The following is a 24,526-nucleotide window of genomic DNA, read 5'->3' as shown; positions in this document are numbered from 1 at the left end:
GGAGTGTTTGGAGAGCCTAGACCTTATTGATCATCCTTTCTTGGGCCTTTATTCACCTGGTCCAACAAGCAGGATGACTCTTTCTTGGCCCGCAAGCTTGACAGAATTTAGTCAATGATCAATGGTTATTGGATTTCCCAGACTCTTTTGTTGAATATAAAGCCCAGGGGGTTTCTGACCATTGTTTAGGCTTGTTGTGGTCACATAAGGCAACAATGACCATGCACCCAAACCTTTTAAGTTCTTAATTGTTGGATTGGCCATGATAGGTTCCTGATCACTGTAGAGACTCCTGACAGAGACATTGTGGAGGCTTGCTATGTGCTGTTTTTTCAATAAGCTTAGGAGGCTTAAGCCATTACTCAAGGAGCTTAACAATGAGTTTTTCTCTGACATTTCTGGTAGAGTCAAAGATAAAAGGTCTGAATTGGAGCATATCCAAACTTTTAATCTGACTCACACAGCTCTAAGAAGGATTGATGATGAGAATAGGGTTTATTCTGAACTTTTGGATTTGGAAACTGCTGAAGCTGCCTTTATAGACAGAAAGCCAAAGCTCATTGGCTTAGTGGACTTGAATACAAAGTCAGAAGGTTCAGGGAGGAACACTATCAGAGTTATTAAAAGCGAGGATGGGCAGGTGTTTGATTCTTTTAAAGATATGGCTGCTGAGTTAGTGGGTTTTTTTACTAACCTCATTGGCTCTCCTGACCCCTCAGTTAAAGGCTGCCCTGCTAAAGATCTGAAGAACTTGATTAATGTTTGTCTTCCTGAAGGTGCATATATATGTCTTACTAAGGAGGTGAGTGATGTGGAGATCAAAGAGGCTCTCTTCAGACAAGGGAAGGATAAAAGCCCTGGCCCTGATGGCTACACTGCTGGCTTCTTCAAAGCTGCTTGGAGCATTGTGGGCAGTGATTTCATTGCTGCTGTGAGGTATTTCTTCTCTACATCCTGTTTACTGCCTTCCTTCAATTCCACAGCCTTAGTTTTGGTCCCTAAATCTCCAAATGCTACCATAGCCAAGGATTTTAGGCCTATTTCTTGCTGCTCAGTTGTGTACAAAACTATCACCAGAATTCTTGTTGATAGACTTACTCCTTATTTCTCTGGTCTGATTTCATACAATCAATCAGCTTTTGTCAAGGGTAGAAACATAGTTGATAATACCCTGTTAGCTCAGGAAATTTTGAAGGGATGTTCTAGGAAAAACCTTTCTCCTAGATGTACTGTAAAGATTGATTTGCAAAAGGCTTTTGATTATGTTAACTGGAATTTTTTGTTGTCTGTTCTGGAGGCAATGGGGCTGCCTGATGTGTTTTGCAATTGGATCAAGGCTTGTATTACCACCCCTATGTACTCTGTTTGCTTGAATGGTAGTTTAGTAGGGTACTTTAAAGGGGCTAGGGGGATTAGGCAAGGGGATCCTCTATCCCCTTACCTTTTTGTTATTGTAATGAATGTCCTATCCTCCCTGTTGAATGCTGCTGCCAAGAGAGGAATTTTTAGATTCCATCCCAAATGCAAGAGAGTCTCTCTCACTCACCTTTGCTTCGCGGATGATCTGTTAGTTTTTTGCCATGGCTGTCTTGAGTCTGTGATGGGAGTGCTGAGTACTTTAGAGGTTTTATACGAACTGTCAGGATTAAAGCTAAATGTTTTGAAGACAGAATTTTTTGCCTGTGGCTTAAACATTAACACTCTTGGTCTGATCAAGCAAGCTACTGGGTTTAAGACTGCGCAGTTCCCTGTCAGGTATCTGGAGTCCTCTTGTTACTCGTAAACTCACGGGGAAGGACTGTTCTGCTCTCTTGGAATGTATTAAAGGTAAATTGGCTCAATGGTCTAGTAAAAAGCTTAGTTTTGGGGGCAGGCTGCAATTGGTAAAAACCGTCTTGTTCAGTATCTTTAACTTCTGGAGCAGGCAGCTGGTTCTTCCCAAGGGGATTATCAATGATGTTGAGAGGCTTTGCATGCGTTTTTTCTGGAAAGGTTGTGATGTCCCTGCCAGAGGTGCTCGTGTAAGTTGGAGCCAAATCTGCTCACCTAGGTCTGAGGGGGGTCTGGGTCTAAGAAGTCTTGTTCTTTGGAATAAGGCTTACTGCCTTTTGCTCATTAAAAAAATTCTTGCAAATGATGGTTCTCTCTGGATTGCATGGTTACATGCATACTGTCTTAAAGCTGTAAGCTTTTGGGAAGTTGAGTACAAAGCCTATTTCAGCTGGTTGTTAAAAAAGCTGTTGAAACTTCGTGAGGAGGCTAGGAACTTGTTTATTCCTTGTACTAATTGGAGCCTGATTAAGGGTAAATGGCTTTGGGATCAGATCAGAGTTCGTGCAGCGAAAGTTACTTGGCACAGGATCATTTGGTTCCCTGCTCATATTCCAAAATTCTCCCTTATTGCCTGGATGGCCACCCTTGATAGACTGCCTACGAGAGATAGGCTGATTAGGTTCGGTCTGGTTTTGGATCATGGATGTGTCCTGTGTGGGTCTGGGATTGAGTCCCGGGACCATCTCTTTGCTGATTGCTTCTTTGCTCAAGAAGTTTGGGATGCTGTGCTAGTCTCCTGTGGGATTCGTCCTGTTTCGCTTAATTGGGACGATTGCCTTCAATGGTTGATTGTTAACTTGAAGGGCAAATCTCTCAGGGTGAGGATTCTTAAGCTTGGCTGGACTGGTTTTTTGTATTACATTTGGGAGGAGCGTAACCATAGAAGCTTTAGGGGTGTTTCGCGTTCTGCTGATATGATTGTAAGTAGTATTAAAGATGCTGTAAAAATCAAATTGTATAGCTATAGTTTACAGGAGATTGATGATGTAAATAGGCAAGTGGGTATAAATTGGGGGTTGATCTAGTGCTGATTTTGCCTTGTTCTTGTAACAGCTTTGCTGTACTCTTTTTTGGATGAATATAATTTACTTATCCAAAAAAAAACGAGTATAATAAAATTTTAAAGTGAACACTCCCCATAAAATAATAAGCAACTAATAAATTAAAAATCAAATTTTATGTGGGTACCGTCAGTAAAATAAATAACTAATTGAAGAAAATTCGAAATTCAGGATAGGCAAGTGTCCACCCTCACTAAGTTGTGGCTCCGTCACTTATTAGGATTTTTTTGTATTTTTTATTGATAGTTTCTTTTCGTTTTCAAGATTTTAAAAGATATCTTTTAATACAAAATTTTACATTTGTCCTTGTCAGGAGCGGTTGCACCAAGCCCCCTAGGGATCAAGTCATTCCTATTATTTAAGAAAAAAATGTGAAATTTAATTTAATATATTAAGGAAAATGAAATTTTTTTATATACCCATTATTTTTAAGAAATTATATTAAAATTTTAGATTCTAATGTTAAATTTTTGGATCCGCTAGTACGCATGGTTTTCAGAACCGGACCGGTTAGCGAACCGGTCATGCTACCGGTTCTCTGGTTCAACCGGTTGAATCGATCCGATCGGTCGGAAGAACCGGACGACCTCATAATTATTTAAAAAATTAAATAAAAATACAAAAAATATTTAATAAAAAATAATTTTTTATATCACAAGTCATATTCAAAGCAAGTCATAACATATATAAGTTAAAAACTATAAAATCAAGTGAAACAAAATGATTCAAATTAACTACAACATAATATTTAAGGTAAAACATATTAAATAATAAATATAATTATATAACTATAATTAAAAAAATAAATTTGGGGTTAAAAAATCATAACAAAATGATATTGTTTGGTTTAATTTTTTTTTAAAAACAATCTCACATGACTAAGAAACATAGAAGAGCATCCCAAAAGTCTAAAGAGTAAAAATATGAGAACAAAACAATCTCACATTGCTAAGAAACATAGAAGCGCATCACAACTAACTTTTATAAATAATAGAGGTAATTTGACATTCAAAATCATGGAGCCTTTTGGTGAGCATTGAGAGAACTATTCTTTCACTTCAATCTAGCTCGAATTTTAGGCTTCAATAGAGCTTCTAAATTTTTTTTGAGTTCAAGCCTTTTTTAGTTCAAGTTTCAATATTATATTTCGTGTTTGAGTTGAACTTGAATTTTTAGCTTGTGAGTTTGAGTTGAGTTGAGCTTACTTTTAAAGTTTTCAAGTTCGAGTCGAGCTCAGTAATACTCGAGTTCGACTTGGCTCGTTTAACAAACGACGTTGTTTGGTTTAATTTAAAAAAAAAAAATCCCGGTTTTTTCCGGTTTTCAGCCGATTCGGTTCGAACGGTTCAGCGGTTCTGGCCGGTTCACTAATAGCGGTTCAACCGGTTTAGATTGAACCGGACTAAGCAACGATTTCCTGTCGAACCGGTTGAACCGGCCGATCCGGTTTTCAAAACAGAGCTAGCACGTGTTCGTCTGTTTGAGCCGAAACCCGTCGCAAGCAGCGTTGAAAGAAAATGATGGTTTAAAGGTCTCCCATGTGCAGTGAATCCAACAAACAAAAAGGAGTTGTCTAATTGCTTGAATTGTAAAGTTGGTAACTGTCAACAGATTCTACCTGTCAGAGCGAGAAAGAGAGCATCATTGGAGTACATGCATGCACCGTTCACAAAGCTTATCCAATGATTATTTTTGTCATTACCAAAACCATAAAATGAATCACTATTTGGACAAGGGTTAGGAGGGAAGTTAGCTACATATGTCCAAAGCTTCAACCAAACATAATATCGTATTGTAATGGAAAGCAACTCGTCTTTTTTCATTTGAAATGAAAACCTTGCATGTAAATATCCGATAAAGATAATTTTAATTTCTGTTGTAACTATGACTTAAAAAAGAAGAAGCTTAAATATAAAATAAGGGTTTAAATTATATTTTTTTTTATGAATAGGTGCTCAAAGTATTTTTTTACTCCTCTCGATACTTGACGTTATAAATATTATCATTTTAAGTATCTCGACTGCTATAAAACCCCGTTAAATGACACATATCATAATATTAGAATATTAAAATTTTATTTCTCTTAAAAAAAGATTTCCAGTTTCTCCCACCCATTCGCATCCCACCCCTTCACCCTCCCCTGCTTCCATGGCCAAACAGTCAAGCGAGCGATTAAACGTCCGGACAAATAGTTGACTTCTATAGTCGACTAAAAGTTCAATAACCTTGATCGATCAAAAAATTTAAGAGATTGAGTATTTGAGATTTTAATGATTAAAGATTGAAATGTAAATAATTATGGGTTTTGAGATGATAGTAAGAGTTGTGTCTGGTTAGTTAATGGTCGATAACATATGGGTGGCCGGAAATGATCGATAGTTGGACTAAATGAGACTAGAATAATATTTTTAAGTTTTTTTCAATATAATAAATTCCTAAAATTATCAGATTATTATATGTGTCACTTAACAAAGAAATTAACACTATTAACGGTCCAACACCTAAAATTAATGTTGTTCACTTGTCATTTTGATAACTCTCAGCAGTCATTCCGACCACCAATGATCTACGATTGATGCAGCATAAGAAACTAGGGACTAGGGAGGATATATCATCAATATTATTAAAAATTGAAGGCTTAATATAAAAATATATGCTTAAACTATACTTAAAATTAATTTTTTGTGTATAATTTTTTTTATTAAAAATAGGTGTTTAAAGTTTTTTCTATTACACGTTTAGATATATATTATTAAAAAAAACCCGTTAAGTGATAAATTTTTTTTATTGAGCCAAAATTGAATAATCAGTAAATATCTTTGTGGACAAAATTACTGTTTAATGTTGCCGATAGAACCTTGAGTGGACATCGTCCTAATATAACATAAGAAATTGGAGGGTATCCTTGGGTGGAAATGCCTTTTTTTCTTTTCGTGCGAGGCCTTCAAAATTTTCAAATGTCCTAGATGCACAAGAAAAAGTTACCTAGCATATTGGACGATCTATACTCTCGAAGAAACTAATTGGATGAAGATTGTTAACTTTTAGACATGAATTAGGGAAGAAACATGTTCTTGTAGCGAGCTCAGAAATTTATAAAAATTCAAAAGTATAAAATTATACAATTTTAAAAAAATATAAAATTATATTATCAATAAAAATATAAAAATTTAAAAATTTTAAAGGTACGATCGTATTTCAACTCTCATTCCCTAACTTGAAGTGAGTAGGCTACGTAATTAGGCAATTAATAAATGTTTGAGGATAGGCCGGTCCATTATTTTTCTCTCTTTAAGAACTTAGTTATTGGATGCATGAACGTAGGAAGCACATTTGACCAGAGATTTAAATTATAGATGTCAAAGTTATGTTTAGTTCAACTATATTTATCATAGTGGAAAATTTAATAAATATAACCATAATTAAGGTTTGTTATGTGGATTGATAAGAAGCTCAATATTGTTAAATAATATTTTAAATTTGAGTATGAAAGTAAAAAAAATGTATTTTGAGGTTTTTTTGTGGGTGCATTTTTAAAATAATATATTATTTTTATTATATTCCTTATTTACATTTTTTTGTATTTTAAGTATGTTTTAATTATATAAATTTAAGAGGGCGGACTTGAGCTTATAAAAATTTGAGGGTGAAATCATATTTTCAATAAAAAAATACATAAAAAAATCTAAAATATATGGTGATTATAGATTTTTAGAGAGGGCGACCACATCCACCCGCTTCCCCACTAAGTCTATCCTTGCCAACGATTAGGAAAGAGTTTCAAGGCAAGGGGTATGCTTGTTCATTCCAACTGCTCGGAGATTCAAACCAAAGGGCATGCTTCTTCACGCCAACGGCTAGGGTGCACCAAGGAACATGCTTCTTCACACCAACGCTAGGAGAATAAAACGATGCAACTCTTCATCGAGAGGTGCCTCGCCAAAATTCGTCTCTCTCCACCAAGAGGTGCCTACACAAAAAGTCGTGTCTCTAAATCAAGGGGTGCCACCAAGAGTTGTAACTCTTCACCAAAAATCATCTCCGGAGCCATACATGAACAAAAAGAATGCTCCTACATCAATTTGACTTGGCAATCTCCGGAGCCATGCAGCCAGTGGTTTGAAGATGCTGTGCATGTTTGCTATCTTGCAAGCCCAAAATCACCTAATTTTCCATAGAACTCACTGTCTAATAGTAAATTGCTTGCTTTATATGTCTGAAATAATTTAATTGGGCAATATGTGTTGAATAGTGGATATTTTTAAAAGGTAAAAAAACATGATTGAAAGAGTATTTTGATCATTCGAGGCAAAATGGTATTTTTTTTCATAATAAAGATTAATTATATTAATAATAAAAGATTTAAACGAGATATCTTACAAAAGACATATGAATAAAAACAGAAACACCTAGAGACATGATAAAATGAAATTATAGGCATCGATCACATATTAACAAATAAATCTTCGAAACATTCTAATGAACCATTCAAATAAACAAACCTTGAAAACAATAGATACACTGTAGTGTTACTACATATTAACAATATAGCAAAGAAGAAGAAAAGATCGATCAACGACATATACCGTAGAAGGGCCTCTTTGAAGCCTTGAACAAGTTTTCATCCCCTACAAACATGCTAATTCCCTAAATTCTACACAGCCAACCTAATATAATATATCCAGATCACCTTGTATCGATTTCATGGGACGGGGAAGGCATTCCCAAGCCGCTGCAGTGGTCGCGTTAGCTCTGCTCTCTCCTTCCGCCATAACATAATGGCATCGTGGTACTCCTTGTTGCGTATCATTCTCGTGGCTTCTTTCCAATCGTACTTCTCCATTTCTTGACGTGCGGCTCGGCCAATCGTTTCTCTGAGTTCCTTGTTTTGTAACAGGGGCACCAGTTTAGTCATGCAGTCGTCGAAATCCCCGGAGTAAAGAGAAAGCCGGTCTTGCCCTCCTGTCCGCAGGGATTATATCCGGGACTCCCCCCGGCATGAGCACCCACCACGGGAGTCCTGAAGACATGGCCTCGGAAACGACCTGTCCAAGCGTCTCGAATTCCGAAGGCAACACGAACACGTCCCCATTCGTATGCCTTGGAGAGCTCTTCACCTTGTAGCATCCCGGTAAAAACTGCAGCATGCCTCTAAACAACTTTTCTAGCTCTTCCTGCAAAAAAAATATATCATGTACATTTATAAGTTGCATGATATTTTTGCCTGATTGATTTCATATAAGTTACAAATTATCCGAGATTTACCTGTATGGTCCATCCCCAATAAAGAAATTCTTGCTTCTGGAAGTCTGTCCATAACACTGTACAATCATAGATTTGCAGTGTTTTCATGATGATTCTGTAGGAAGATATTAGCAACAATGTTCACGCATTCATAAATGGTACCTTTTAAGGAAATCTAAGCTTTTCTTGACTCCGATTCGTCCGACGTGAATTATCAATGGTTTCTCCGGTTCACCATTGCTGTACAAAGAAAAAAATGTAAAGCATTATGAGAAACATTACTAGACTGCAACTGGGAAGAGAGGAAGATATAAATATTAAGCAGAGCACCTCAATCTTAATCGCATTTCGTGAGAGCGATACGAGGGTGGAAGCTTTCGGAATCGACACCCTTGTTCCAAAGACGGATCCTATTAACTGGAAGTATTGACAAATAAGAAGCAGCACAACATGATTTATCACGAGAACACATGGCTTAGCTTTGTACTAAGCCACTACATTTACCTGCAGTTACCTCTTCTGCTTGGAGATCTCTAGCGATCGCAGCGGACGGAACCAGTGTGATATCAGCTTCTCTATGAAGAAATTCTAACAGGAAAGTGCAAAAAAATCTGTCGATGGCTCAAACTTTGGCATGGAAATTGAGTAAAAAGAAGGGAAAAACAAACATCTTACTTAGTACCCACCGCATAGGTTTCACCAACCGACTAAATGTGTATCTTGGGATATACCTGTAGAATGAAATAGAAGTTAGATTCCGGGACCGAGTACATACAACAGTTTGAGTCGATTTAAACCTGCAATGGAAGCCTTTCGAAAAGCACCAAATGATTTTCATGGTTTCATTGTGGAGTGACATGAAGGATTCAACAGGTGAATCAAAGAAGAATCAAACTCACACTGGAACATGGGGGTGTGGTAAGACATGACTATGGGCACCGATAGTAGTTTCGAAATAGCGAGAGCACCGAAAACCCTGGAATGCAGTTAGTATGAATCAGGAACGCGTCTCGACACGTTTTGGTCTCGAAAGGAAATCATAATAATCTATCAAAAACTCACATGGCAACAATTAGAACGTACCATGATACCAGGTGAAGAGGCATGGATTATATCAGCTTGAACTGCGAACCGCCGAAATTATTCTCGGACTGAGTGCCAAGGAAGAGACACGTTCTGATAACAAGGGCAGGAAGCTGCAATAGGGAGTAAGAAGAAGCAGAAGAAGAATTATACGAAAGAGAAAGCACATAGCCAAGTATAAATTATAACTTGAATTTAGTTGACTACACTAACCTGCTTGATCCAAACTGCAACCCATATAACTCCTGTGGGACTCCTTCATGTTGTTACAACCATTAACCTATTACCACCGATACCATTACTCCTCCGACATTACTAGTGCGGTTCGAAATTACTCGAATCGAATCAAATCATAAGGTAATGGAAAAATCTTGTATGATACGTGCCATCAAGCAAATCAGTCGTCTAAAGGTACTAATTTAGCTAAGCAATTAGTAAGCATAATGACAGAAGAGATCTAATTGGCTTACTCATCTCCCATTTCCCTTGAGTATCTTATAAAATTCTGGAACCTTTTTTTATACCCTGATACATATATGCACATGGAAAAAGAAAATGAACTCAGTGAGCTGCCATTGACATTACCTTACCTTACTATTAACAGAACAATAATGACATTAAAAAATTAACGAATTTGATTTTAAATATATGTTCAACTATAATCTTGATACATGCCATACTAGTTTCCGGCATCTTGATCTTCACAGACAATTTCTTGTAAGGTTTCACTAAAGTCTGCGAATTCACTGCTAGTTTCGAACTCTGATGAATCCCTGTAATTGAAACGAAATGCCACCACAATATACAAAACAGGTTAACAAAACCATAGCCGCTAATCCAGTAATACTTGTCCAACCGACTCCCTGTTTAGGTATCTTGAAACCAACTAGTTTTCCCCACCATCTGGCTAATCTTTCCGATCACCGCTGATACACACCGCAGATAATCCCTATTCCTCGAATCCCCTCGCTCAAACTTTTCAGGTACGGTCTCATGGTGGGAGGAACCTGGTTTCTGAAGAAACCCGAAACGCTTTGTTCGAAGATCCCATCGATGACAAGCACACGAACTGAGGCACCAGTACGGTGAAAAACAAGGGAATTTCGTCATCGGGCTTGTCGAGTGAACCGTGGCTCTTGACCACGTTAATCTCCAAGCCTCGACTGTTGCAGCGGTCATGCAGCAGATGGCGTCTAAAACCATGGATATACCGAGCCGATTCGGGGTTGATACTTGCTTGGGACTCCACATGAGATTACATGACTGTAGTTTTGGATATATCGAAAAAGAAAGGAAGAATTAGAAGAGGATAATTGTCGCGCTTCAAGTGGTTTGCTTGAGACATGAAGTACGTGTGACCGGTGGCGGATACAAGGCCGCAGATGATGAAGAACGGATTCAGATAAAACGAGCGGACGACCAGCTTCGTTTCTTCAACCTCGGTTACTCTACAAAGCCTCCACTGGTTTCGTTTTGTTGCTCTTGAGGTTGGTTTGGCAAAAAGTTGCAGCTTTATCCAAAACTGCATCAAATATTATAGATTCAACAAATAGATTCATTGCTAAACTGAAAGTTTAGCAGAGAACGAGAAAGCTTAACCGAGATCATCGGTGTGGTTCAGAAAAAGGATATGGTCATCGGCATATTTCTCATAAAGCTGACCAACATCCGTTGGTGTCCCATTGAACATTTTGGAAGTAGCTGCACAAATGACCCTGAACACTGGTGAATGGGCTTCCTGCAGGGGGGTCACGGCTATAATAATATGAACCACTTATAAAACCACCGTTGCAGCCGCAGTGCATATTGCCGGAAGCCCACAAACTTGGGACCATGGGTTTATATAGCTCAGTGATGAAACTGCAACAAGAGCATAATGCACACCCCGATTCCTAAAACGCAGTGTCATAGCTTTTCCTCACTGATTTCTTCTTCTTTCTTGGTATCTTCAAGATTTTTCTCCAAGAACGGGGGTAGGGAGGATCTTAGACCTGATATCCCAAGAGCTGTTAAAAGCATGCAGCGAAGAAGAAACTATCTTTTCGCCGCTGATGCAGTTCGTCTCGTATGAAGTACAGGTGCCTATTTCCTTGTAAAAACTCCCGGCGTCGACATTGACAATAGACCGAACCCCTGGACGGGATAACATAATGTCACGTCTTTTTTTCTGTATATGATAACATTTAGTTGAGAATAATCTTACTATACTGCTGATTACACCGGACAGCAAGATCATTGGAAACTTGCCCGTCAGCATGCAGCGAAGAAGAAACTTATCTTTTCGCCGCTGATGCAGTTCGTCTCGTATGAAGTACAGGTGCCTATTTCCTTTGTAAAACTCCCGGCGTCGACATTGACAATAGACCGAACCCCTGGACGGAACATAATGTCACGTCTTTTTTCTGTATATATGATATAACATTTATGTTGAGAATAATCTACTATACTGCTGATTACACCGGACAGCAGATCATTGGAAACTTGCCCGTCACGGTATCGGTGATATATAACATCAAATCGGCATAATCGACATCAGACCCCGCCAAACATTGACAATTGCAGCAGCATCCGCGTCATAAGCTTCCGGACACCAGTGAGGTAGGCATCATCAGCCATATGACGTAAGAGTTGAACACATCGGCGTAGGTAAGAGCTAGTGCCATGCATCGAAACAAACGATATGAGAAAACTACGACGGCGACGCCAATAAGGTGTTAATTAAAACAAGAGATATTACCAAGTATTGCCAAGATAGAAAATCCCATTTCTGTTCCTGCACAACATGATTAGCTGTACTAAAGTGTTTATTTATATAGAGTTGCGGACTCTACTTGATCCAAGGGAGAAAATAAACATATGCAGAGCGATGAAATCGAAACCTCGTTTTATTGCCATCGGCATCATTTCTTAGAGGCTTAAACATAGATTAATGGGCCTATGACATTAAAGATAATGGACATTAAGTTACTGTCTAGGATATGAATGTTTACTAAATATTACTCATGGGGAGTGTCGACTACGAACCGGCTGGAACATACACAAAGTTGGAGGGGGGATTACAAAGCAGAATCGTCCCTTTCTCCTAGGAATCATATGAACAAAGGTCTCAATCTCATGATCAGATCAACATAGTGATAATGGATTTTATACTCGGCTTTGTGCTTGCATTAAAGAATTAATTATAGTTAAATACAATTTTAAATATTTCACATAAATAATTTTATAATTACATTAAATAAATCTAATAAATGACAGAAAATGAAAACAAAATAAATACTTTTCCGACCCGTTTAAACAATTTGAATAAATTTTAAATAAAAATAATTAATTATTGTCACTCAATCGATAATAATCAAATTTATCATTTAAAAAATAAAAATTATGTATCAAGTGTGAATTGATATACACACTTCATTATGTATCATTTAATTTGAGATTGCATCTGATGAGTTGTAAGTCATCATGAAATATTTGAATTAATTTTAAGTTTTGGATAAACCATATTAAATATAATATGTGTGATATAATATTTTAGATAAACTATCAAATAATCTTTTTTGTTTTGGTTTGACCGATTTAGTCACCAATTTTAAAATTAAGGTAAATAATCCCTATATATTGGTTTGTTCAATTTAAGTCCCTTTACTGTTAACTTCCATTAATCCCTAACGGATATGTGACATTACAATTTAGAAATAATAAACAAATCATAAGTCACCACTACTAAGTGGCATGGAAATAAAAGTTTTGCATATATATATATATATATTACAAGAATCAATAGGATTAAAAACTACAAATTCCAATGCCCTTTTTTCTAAAACATAAAAACGAGGGAGAAACGACATAATAAGAAGAGGCAGAAGAAAAGAAGAATGGAAGCACTGACGTACCTATTATCGTGTCGACAATTAGATGGATTGTTACTGTTTGGACAGAAGATACCTAAGTATGAGATTGTTACTGTTGGACAGAAGATAACCTAAGTATGAGATTCTTTATAAAATAAGTATCATGGATTTATGATCCTTCTACAGCTAACTTTGAACCCCTTTGCATAAACCAAAACAACGTATGTTATATTTTTTGAAGTATACTTTTTATACGTAAAGCACAAAGTACCTACTATAATGAATGACACAGGTAAATTTTGTGACTCATGAACTATAAAATACAAAAATCAATCATATCAATTATATCATTAAGCTATCAATAAATAACTTACTGCATTTATTACAAATTTGTACACATTTAAAAAATATATTGTTTATACACATTTAAATATAGCACTAAAATATTATTAAATCCTACATTTTATACACATTTCAAACATATTTTTATACAACTAACCCTAAAATATTATTAATTCATACTATTTCTACACATTTAAATTTATTTTTATACACATTTAACATTTTATACAACTAATCCTAAAACATATTGTTTATACACTACTAAAACTATATAGTCTTTATACACATTAAATAATATATTGTTTTATACACACTATAGCAAAACATATATATAGCGAATTTTCAAAGAAACATCACTAATTTATACATATCGCGGCGTTTATATCCAAAACCTACTAAATGGTAACATTAACAGCTTTTTTCAACAAACACCGCTAAAGCCTCGTATTTTAGCGACGTTTATTTGAAAATGCGCTAAGATAAGTACTTTAGTGGTGTTTTTAAACAAACGCCGTAATAGGGAATATATATCGTCGCATTTTTAGACAAACGCCACAATAGGGTACATATATTGTGACATTTTTAGACAACCGCCACAAAAAATTGATACTTAGTGGCATTTTTTTACATAAACGCCACAATAGGTTTCATATAGTGATATTTTTGAACAAACGCCCTTACAGACCTTAGTGGCGTTTTTTTAGAAAACTCCGCAATAAGTTTCATATATAGTGGCGTTTTTAAACAAACGCTGCTACAACTTGTACTTAGTGGCTTTTTTTTAAAAAACAAAGCTATAAAATGATAACGTGGCGTTTGTGTCTACAAACACCGTAATATTTTATAATTTTAATCGTGCGAAACTGTTTCTCCTTTCCATTTGTTCCCATGATCCCCATTTTCTATTTCCCATCTCCGCCGGACCCAAATACCCACAAAACTACTGCTGCTCGTCGTTGCTCGAAGCCATCGAGGCCTCCAACGTCACGCCATCAACGCTCGACTCTCTGCCATCGTTCGTGCTCTTACTTACGTAAATCCCATCTTATTCTAAACCCTAATTCATTCTTTTGATTTGTTATTTTGTTTAATTTTTGAGTTTCCTTTTAAATTTGTATGATTTGCCCTGGTTTTATATCAGAAGTAGACGACTTCTACTCTCACTGCGATCCAGGCCAGTTCTTTGAAAAGATAATCATCATCGTTGTTTTATCTATCAGATTGCGATTGCTGCTTTGTTTACGATTCAAACATATTTTAAAATCTAGATTTATGAAATGTGTCGAAGTATGGAGTAATTTTGTAAACTCCACTTGTTTATGCCCTTCATATCATTACCTTTTGTTGAAATTATCTTAAATAATTACTTTAGTACTGATAGCAGAATAACAATCGAGCACATTTACTGGTGTATGTGGAATGCTTCTCACTGGGTAACAAACTAAAGTGTACAAGTTGCTGGTTTGGCTATTTCTTGTTTCACATGTTTTCTAATAGTAATGTTGCAATGGGTTTTGGGAGGTTTCACATTGTGGAGTAGTTTTATGATCTTTGCCTTAAGAAACTATGGGTTGACCATAACCTCGAGTGACAATTTATGGCACAATAGGGATAAATCGCTGATGTACCCTGTATTATAGTTCTTGCTATTGTTCAGAAAGCTCACGACTCCCTTGGTAGATTACTGGAAATGCAAGCTTTTGTTGAGACTAAAGTAAAAAGTTGTCAACTGGTTTGCTAAGAGAACCGAACTGCCAAGTTTGCTTAGACTTACTCATTTCCTTGTAGAAACTTGTTAATACTAGTGTTTTAATCCAAAATCTGGAGAATCTGAACAATCTTCAGAAGTTTGTCCGCATCAAGTACAATTTTAAACTGGAGTTAAGCAGCTTACTACATTATTTGGATCCTATATCTGTCGTTAACACAACCAGCTATCTTGTGATGTAGGGAAAAGGGATTAGTTGTTTGCTTTTACTTTCATATTCTTGTAGCTTTATGGGGTCTGTTGTCTCAGGCAAATGCAAAAACTGCTCGTTTTGAACAAATATGGAGGAGCAGAAGAGGTAAAAAAGAGTCAGTTGATGAAATGTGCCATTTCTACGATGTTGTTCGTGTTGATGTTGAGGAAAAGTCTAATAGCATATGATTTGAGTAAGTTTGTCTTAAAATTTATTTAACTTCTTGTAATTTAAAGAAATATTGTGAAACAGAGTAAGTTGCCTTGATTTTTACTGCAGAGAGAGATCCTTGGAGGATCAAAAGCTTTTGTCAAGTTATATGCCTTTAATTAAAGAGTTTATCCTTGAAGCTGTTGCCGAAATTGAATCTTATATGTGAGCATGTGTTGGAAAGGTTGTGGATTGTAATTTTTTATGATGAACCACTTTGCTGCACTATGTCTGGCCTTTCAGCTGCTATTGTTTTTGGCTTTAGAGTTCAGCACCGTTTGATCTTTCATATTCATATATGGTTTTTATGCAGTTGATTTCACTGGTTTTCCCTGCAATGCTGTTTCATTAGAGAATTAGTATTATTTGTGTCCTCTTTAGAACATCAGTGTGGCTGATATTTGGTTTATGTTCTTGAGACCATCTGATGTGTTATTTCCTTTTCTATTTAACATGCAGAACAATATGTATGACTACTACACTGTGAAGGATGACTCTGATATAGTGAGGATTATGGCTTAAAATCCATTACCACTGTGAGTATTACATTACATAGTCTGTTATTTCATCTCTCCTCCTTCTCTCTCACACACATTGAAAGTGATGCATGATCTTGTTGCAGGGTGCAGGTGGATGATGAGGATTTCTATGATGTGCCATATGAGTAGGAATATGATAGTGAAGATTCAAATGGTAACCTTTAGAGTCTAGTCTATGTGACCAAATTCTGGGGATGTTGGTATGACTTGTATATTCTTTTTGGTGTTTGCAGTTGAAGATAAACCAAGAAATGATTATCCTGATGAAACATCCGATGAGGAGGAAGAGGAGGAGGAAGAGGATGAAGATGAAGATGAAGAGAGTAAATCCTCTAGCAGCATCAAGTCTTCAGAAGTTGGATAAATATATATATGTTTTTTTTCTAGTTAACAATGTTGAACTAATTTACATTTCACTTTAATGTAAACTTTGATTTATTATTATGGATTTCAAGTTTGTTGTTATGGATTTCAAGTTTATAAGATAATGCTACAGGTTAAAATTTTAAATTTGGGTAATAAAATAGCAGAAAACAACATTTGAAAAATCAATTTTAATTAGCGGCGTTTGTATAATAAAATGCCACTAAATACATAATCAATACTTGCGTTTGTAAAAAAATGCCACTAAAGTTCAAGATCTTTTGTGGCGCTTATATAGAAAATGTCACTATATACGTAGTCAATATCAACGTTTTACATTTAAAAACGCCACTATATGTCATAACCTTTAGCGGCGTTTTAGGAACAAATGCCACTAAAGAAAAGATAAATAGCGGTGTTTAAAATGTCGCTAAAGATCATAACCTTTTAGTGGCGTTTGCTAAAAAGCACAACCTTTAACGGCGTTTCACATTCACAAATGCTGCAAGCTTTTGCGTCATTTGTTTTAGCGGCGTTTTTTATGGCGTTTCTTTTTGTGCCGTAAGGTTTTTTAGCGGTGCATAAAAACACAACTATATGACAAAAATATGTGTTATTGTAGTGTGCAACTAAACCCTAAACCATATTGTTTTTAATATTGCATACAATGTCAGCAATCATGATGTTTATACAAATTTAAAATATGTGTTGTTTATGCACTATTAAATTCTAATGTTTTTACACACATTTAAATTCGACTATATTTATACACTATTAAACCTATTGTTTTTTACACATTTTAAACATGTTGTTTATACAATATAAAGCCATACAATGTCATAAAACACATACCATGAATATTATATAATAAAAAATTATATTATAAAGGCATACAATCACATAACAATAAACCTAACAGATAAAGCATATTACATATACGATCACTCAATCCCAATGAACCATAAAAAAGCATATTCTATATACAAATAGACAAATAAACCCCTCACTGAATCAGTAATAAAGCTTTAAAAAAAACAAACAAACCCCCATAAATAAAGATTAAAAATACCCTAAAATACTTTGTCTTTATGAATACAAATTAAAAAAACCCTCAGAAAACTCCTCCATTTTGAATCGGATTAAAAAATTCCTTAAACACCTTCCATTTATCCCCAAAAATTACCTTAACAAATAAACACTAAAAATGATAAGAAAAAACCTAACAAATAAAAACCAAGAAATTACCATAAAACATCTCATTATCCCCTGATTTGCGAAGTCGTCATTTAAGTATTCTGGTATCACCTTCTTTTTTTCTTCTTCAGAGAACTCAAAAAACAAACCCTAGATTACTTTAGTAGATTAAGATGAACCCAAATCCTTTCTACCCATCTGATTTTCACCCAAGAACCCACATAGAGGAAAGATTTTTAATTCGAAACCCATATTCAACCCCGCAAAAACCCATAAAGAAAGAAATAAAAGGAAGGAAAACCCTTCATTTTTAAAGAGAAAATGAGCTTTTTGATTTGTATTTGTTCTGATTAAATGATTCAAATCATATTAAACCATCCTTCCTATAACACCCCAAATTCCGGACGAATAGTTTTGAGTTTACCCAAAAGGTATGTGGGCCCTAAGAATTTCGTGATTAAAGTCATTGATATAAGTTGAAATTAATTGGGTTGGAATTGGATACAATTAGCCATAAAAAGGGGTTTTTGAATAGTAGAAAGATGAAGGACCAAATGTGTAATTTTACAATTTTAAAAAGATGGCTTTTATATCCCATTCCATCTTCTTTTCTTCATTTTGTCCATCTCATTTCATTCTCCTTCATCTTCTCATAGTGTTATAGCTAAATGTTATGACATATAGTGGTGTTTGTAAATGTAAAATGATAATTTCACATTGATTGAATTTTATATTCAATCATATTAATTTATAACATGTGTATTAGTTAATTAAGATAGAAAATTTGAGAATTTCTCTATTCTCCTCCAGCAAAACCGTGAGCACCATAGCAAAAAGAGGTAAGAATTTTCAAGTTCATTTTTAAGCTTATTTGATTGATTTTTAGATTAAGTTATTAGATAGAGAATTAATCTACGTGAAATTCTCTATCATTTGGTATAAATATTTCATGGTGATCATGTCTATTTGAAGAGATTGGCATTTAGGATTTATGTAGGGTTTATGATTTTGAGGGTTTGATGAAGGATTATTATATTTTTGATGTTGGAGATTAATTCTAAAGTATATGTGATGATTAAAAATATGTATATAAGCCTAAATGATTTTTGACCTAATTAGGGTTTATGGAGAATTGTTGAATTTTGATGTAATTTGATGTTCTGATGATTAATTTAGCATGAAATTGAGGTAAGGAAGTTGATTTCAACCTTGAAATTGAATGGAAATCAAGTCATAATTTATAACTTGATGGGTATTTATAACCTGAGAGTTCTAAGTAAATAAAATAATTAATTCCTAAATAAAATAATCAAACTAAAAATCCTAGTAGAAGTTCTAAATAAATAAAATAACTTATTCCTAAAAATAATAATAAAATAGTCCCACTAGAAGTTCTAAATAATTAAAATAATTGATTCCTAAAATAATAAAATAATCAAACTAAAAATCCTAAATTTACAAAGTTTATCACAAAAGATAAAAATAAATTTTTAAATCTTGTAGTCCTGTTTGAATTCTACTTCATCTTTTGGATAACCTTGTCATAGGCAAATTACAAATTAAATATTCAAAATAATTCTTTCGTCTTCTAGAAATATTAATTGGACCGTCGCAATCTGTTGGTTTTTAGGCTAATTAATCTAATGAGACTCATGTTCAAAAAAAAAACAAATCAGTAATATTCAAAGCCACAAATAAGGAGTACCTAATAATAAAATTATGCATTATTAAACTCCCATCAATCCCTTACTTGCGCTCTGCAATTTAGAAGCATATGGAAAGAGAATATGCCGAGTCTGAGCCTTAAGGTCCCCTCTTCATTCCCTCTGTACAAAGGAAATGAACCTCGTGTATCATTTATGTCCTTTTACTGCACCCATTTTTCTTGTTTTTATAGGATGAACGGAGGCCCATAAGCTTCCCTTCAAAGATCCCAAGTAGTTGGATTTCAGTAGTTGTAGATTGCAACCTGGAACTTTATTTTCTTTTCAGACAAATTATGGAACTCGGAGCAACACTTTATATGCATATCAAAATTTGTGTGTATGTGAAAGAAAGATATTTTGAGACAGAACTATTTACCTGTCCAGTTCTTACATTAAACATCCCAAATTTAAGAGGTGCTGCATTTGTGGGGCTGCCTTACAGGGTGGATCAATTCTCTTCCTGTCATATCCACCAGCATCATTAAAGAATAAGAAAACAAAAGTCTAAGTTGATTTGTGAGGCTGGGAAATGTAAGAAATCCAGCTGGTTTTTTCAAGGAAGGAAGATTGGGATTGGTCAATGCTCACCTTTGCTAGGATGGTTAATGCTCACCTTTGCCAGGATGGACCATTCATGATCCAATCCAGTCCACACATTGTTCCATGAATTGTTCATCCTCTTTGCTGTTATCATTCATCATAAATTGAGGGTTGGTCCATTAAAAATAGAAACAAAACGATCTCCATTACATGTTGATGGAAATAAATTGGCTGTGACTTCGGTCATAGCCGATTCACTTTTTTTTAGTTTGGAAAGAGTTGGAAGCAATTTGTTTATGTTTACGAATAAATTCGTTTGAATTTTTGTTTATTGGTTCACGCTCATTTACATGATTCTCTTTTATTCTCTTTTATTTTTTTATTTTAAATATTGATGAAGATATGGACTAAATTGAACACTTACTAAACTTTGGAGTTCAAACTATGAAGTTTAAGAAACTTAAAGATTATTGGCATGATTTCTAAACATATAAATGAACATTTTCGTGAAAGCTAAACAATCATGTTTATGAATACTAAACAGACTAAAAACGAATATCTTCAAAAATAAATAAATGAATATGAATCCAATATTTTTTTTATTAAGCTAAGGTGATTATAAAGCATTATCTACACTAAATACTCTCAACCATTTAAAAATGAACACTCAAAATCACCCTGTTGCAGTCGCTGGTGCTCAACCCCGTGATCTCTAGGAACAACAATGATTCCTTTCATCACTGAGATAAATTGGTTCGTGCTCAAATATTAAAAATTTAAACGTACACATGCGAACATGAAAACATTCAAAAGTAAGTAAATTCATTTACACCATTACTATCTATCCGTAGGCTAACAGACTAAATGGATATGATCAACTGATAATAGATGAGGATATCTAAGGAAAGGCAGCCTAATATAAGGCTAATAAAAGACATTACCGAAAATGTTATTAATTTTTTAATATTTTCGGTAGAGTGATGCCTAAAATGTTATTTTTTTCTACTGGAAATGATAATATCGGAAATATTCATTTTAAGTAGTGAAATTAACATTTTCGGTAGAAAAAAATATTTTAGGTAGCACTCTACCAAAAATGTTAAAAAAATATTAACAATTCCGGTTTGGCCTTTTCTTAGCTTTATATTAGGATGTCGTACAACAGAACTACCGCAATAGAATTGACTTCGAAAAATAACGTCAACCTGTCAAAGTGCGTATCAAAAATTTGTAGCTTCACACGGAGTGTTAAGTGTTTTAGATGCTCTCTCAGGATCGGTCGGAGGTTTGAAAGAATGAAGATAAGTCATTTAATGCACCACCATTCAGATAAACCTTGGAAGAATGAAGATGCAGATAAGGTTGCAGAGACGAATGTCATATCGTCAGGCATTTTGGCTTAACGCATTAAACATTTGTATGTATCAAAACAGAAGCAAAATATACATAATTAGCATCACAATCGATATTTATTTGTTAAGACACAAAGTTTTAATATAATGAAAAACAAATATAAATTATCTGGCCCTGAAATCTGATCTTAGCTTTTTTTTATTTCCCTTAAGCCTTTTGCTTTTCTTGTTCTTTTTCCTTCTTCGACGGAACACGACCATCTGTTCCGGCAAGCATAGCATACTTGTCCTTCCTAGTCAAGTTGGTGCACTCGAACCCCAATGCGCCACCAAGCACCCTTTGTATGTAGTTTGCAACTTCAATTGCAGGCTTTCCGCCGTTGCAAGTCAGCTCTGCCGGCAGCTGGTTCAAGAAGGTGATCTCGTAAGTCGGCATCGGGTTCATGAACACGAAGTAAGGATCCAACAATTTGTATCCCCGGACAGTTGTTCCGTGAAAAACCGATTGCCTTGCGTTGATTGCAATCGGCACAATTCGGTCAGTGAGTTCAGCAAACAATGCACTGAATCTCAGCAGAAATGGTTCTCTGCAGGTAGTCCCTTCGGGCATATAACCAAGTCGCCTTCTTCTAGAAGGCGCTTGATGTTAGCTGCGTCTTTCTCTCGTTCCCTCGATAAAGCGACGGCTCGAATGGGGGAAATAATCTCGGTGAACTTGCTGATACTATAAGTAACACAACTAATTTTTCGGCCTAAGGCGACCGCCGTCACGACCGGGTCTAAAACCGTTCTATGGTTACAAACAAAGAGGACACCACTTTGGCCTTTCTTAGGTGCAGGTGGAGGAGTACCCTTAACAATCAACTTGATGCCTAGGATCTTGTAGTTGTACCAAGCAATTCTCTCAGGCAAAGGGATGTTAAGATAGACCCTTAGTAAAGAGAGGATGAAGCCAATAGGTAACCATAGAAAGGTCAATAGGGCAGCCAAGGGGGTTGGTCTTTGTACCAAACGTCCTTCATGAAATATAACAGGACTTAGAAGCTTGGTTCTCTGTAATGGCTCGCATTTAGTTCTTGGCACCATGTATCCTTCCTGCATTAGGCAAATTTATAAAATTTAGGAGATACCAATCTAGAAAATTTTAACGACGAAAACAAATTATCAGTAGAAAACATAAAGAAAACATCTAAATTATATGAGAATTTAAAATTTTCAGAAAAAACGGTTATCTCCACCAGTCGTCTTTGGTCAATTCCTGATCACAAGGATAGTGCTGGTGGAACGAGTAGGGCATGTAAAAGTTGATTCTAGTGGGAAAAAAATGGCCTGGAAATTGTTTCATTGCATGTAGTGGTTGAGAATTAGGGCACCTTGTGGACCACTGATTTAAATTTTGTTAACTAAAAAGAGGCCCACAAAAGGAAGGGAAAGACATAACGGGACATTATATGGATCATAAATGCTCCCACCAATCCCATTGCAAGGACAAAGATAATCTTATGTGCCTCAATTATGACTGTAAAAGAGGGTGTTGGAGTTAGTCAATGAGACCTAACCTTGCATAATGACATGAAACCATGGTCAGTTTCTCTGTCTCCGATGCCTAAATCGGGCAAATCTGTGCCAAATTCCTTCAAGATGGCAGCCCTTTTGTTTTCACCAACGAGAACTCCTGGTTTAATGGTGAAACCGGTCGCCCTGCCTGATTTCGTCACGTTCAGCTCGGTTCCAATAACCTTATCGGCACCTAAATACATCTTCACAAATGGTTCCACCATGATTCTAGGAGTTGCAGTAATAATGTATCTTCTCCCAAAGGAGCTGAAAACTCTCCAGGTCTTGGGATGAACATCGTCGGCATAAAACTTGGGCAACACCGACCTCGAAACGAGCTCGATGTCTCTTATTTTCAACCCGGCACAGGAGATGAAAACGAATGTGCTAATGGCTGCAGATTCGGACACGAACAAGTACGTAAAATACACGAACGGAACGGATGCTAAGAGAACGAGTGCTCTTATAAGGCTGCCCGCTTCCAGAGCAATAAGCATGTAATAAGGGAAAGCACTTGGTGATACGAGAAAGGTTCCATCTAAATCTGCAGCAACCGTCTGATTCGACCTCCCCTCGGTGCTACATTTCGAAATAGACGGAAAATTACACCGGCTTGCCCCCATGACCATAGGAAGAAAATTAGCAGAGGAAGAAAAAAAGATAGCAAATGGCAATGATATTGTTGAGGCTGTTGGTTGGCTTTATGTAGCATGAAAAAACTGTGGTTGAGACCAAGAAAACAACAAGGAAAGCCAATAGTTTTTCATTAAAAAAGGGAAAATCTTAATGAAAAATTGAATAATGATTGTTTACAAAGATGAATATTATATATTTTACGTATAAATATGGACAGTTGTGAAGAGTAGGGGTCCGAGTAGTTGGAGGTCGACACCAACACCCACATTTCATTCAATTAGCCTGCCTTTTAGTTTCCAGACGCCGGCCACGCCGCTTAATAAAATGTTCAGATAATAATCGTTGATTTAATGAGATGAAATATCAAATTCTCTAAATAAAGTTAAAAGAGTTCGAATTCTAGCATTGTGAATAGAAAAAAATTAAATTAGAAAGATCATGATCTCATAATAAATCTATGCAGTATTCGATCAAAATTAACCATTAAATAAATAGGATATCAGTTAAAAAAATAGTGCTCTTCTCAAGTTGAAGTAAAAGACTCTTCTTTCGTGTGCTTATAGCTAATTTTCTGATTCCTTGTTTTACTTACGCACTCCATTTGCATAAACCAAGGATAAAATGTATGTTATTAAGTCATAGTGTATCAAAATTAGGTTGGAAAGTTAGCTGTCTTGTCTTGTGGGATTTCGGGTTTATAACATTAAGTAGTTACCAACTATTCATATAGTTCTATTTTAGTCATCAAACTATTTTTTAAATCGTACATAACATTACATTTTGGTTTTATTTTGGTCACTCATTGTTAAAAAAATTAATAGATCCATTGATGTAGTAATTTTTTCCATGATGATTTGGCATTATCTTATAGACGTTAGAATCACCATTAATTTTTTTACGGCATGTGACTAAAATGAAACCAAAACGTAACGTTTAATATAATTCTGAAAAAAATAATTGAATGATCAAAATAAATTGTGTAAATAGTTAAGTGTATAGATATGTAGTTTACCCTTAGTTCAAAAATTGTACAATATTTATGAACTCTTTTATT

General features: G+C 35.4%; 1 long non-coding RNA gene and 2 pseudogenes across 1 annotated transcript; 1 reads left to right on the top strand and 2 right to left on the bottom strand.

Annotated features, from left to right (window-relative positions):
- Positions 1-7,451: 7,451 nt before the first annotated feature.
- Positions 7,452-10,424, bottom strand: LOC120137301 (annotated as a pseudogene).
- Positions 10,425-16,096: 5,672 nt separating this feature from the next.
- Positions 16,097-16,478, top strand: LOC120137356. The gene is made up of 3 exons (XR_005517427.1): positions 16,097-16,121; positions 16,208-16,278; positions 16,358-16,478. It is a non-coding gene; the product is annotated as an uncharacterized LOC120137356 (long non-coding RNA).
- A 4,902-nt stretch (positions 16,479-21,380) lies between these two features.
- Positions 21,381-23,591, bottom strand: LOC120137324 (annotated as a pseudogene).
- Between the last annotated feature and the right edge of the window lie 935 nt (positions 23,592-24,526).

The sequence above is a fragment of the Hibiscus syriacus genome, unplaced genomic scaffold (assembly GCF_006381635.1).
Source record: "Hibiscus syriacus cultivar Baekdansim isolate YM2019G1 unplaced genomic scaffold, ASM638163v2 tig00110656_pilon, whole genome shotgun sequence".
In the NCBI taxonomy this organism is placed as follows: domain Eukaryota; kingdom Viridiplantae; phylum Streptophyta; class Magnoliopsida; order Malvales; family Malvaceae; genus Hibiscus; species Hibiscus syriacus.
The sequence above is the reverse complement of the archived record's forward strand: the minus strand, read 5'-3'. Positions and strand labels throughout refer to the sequence as shown.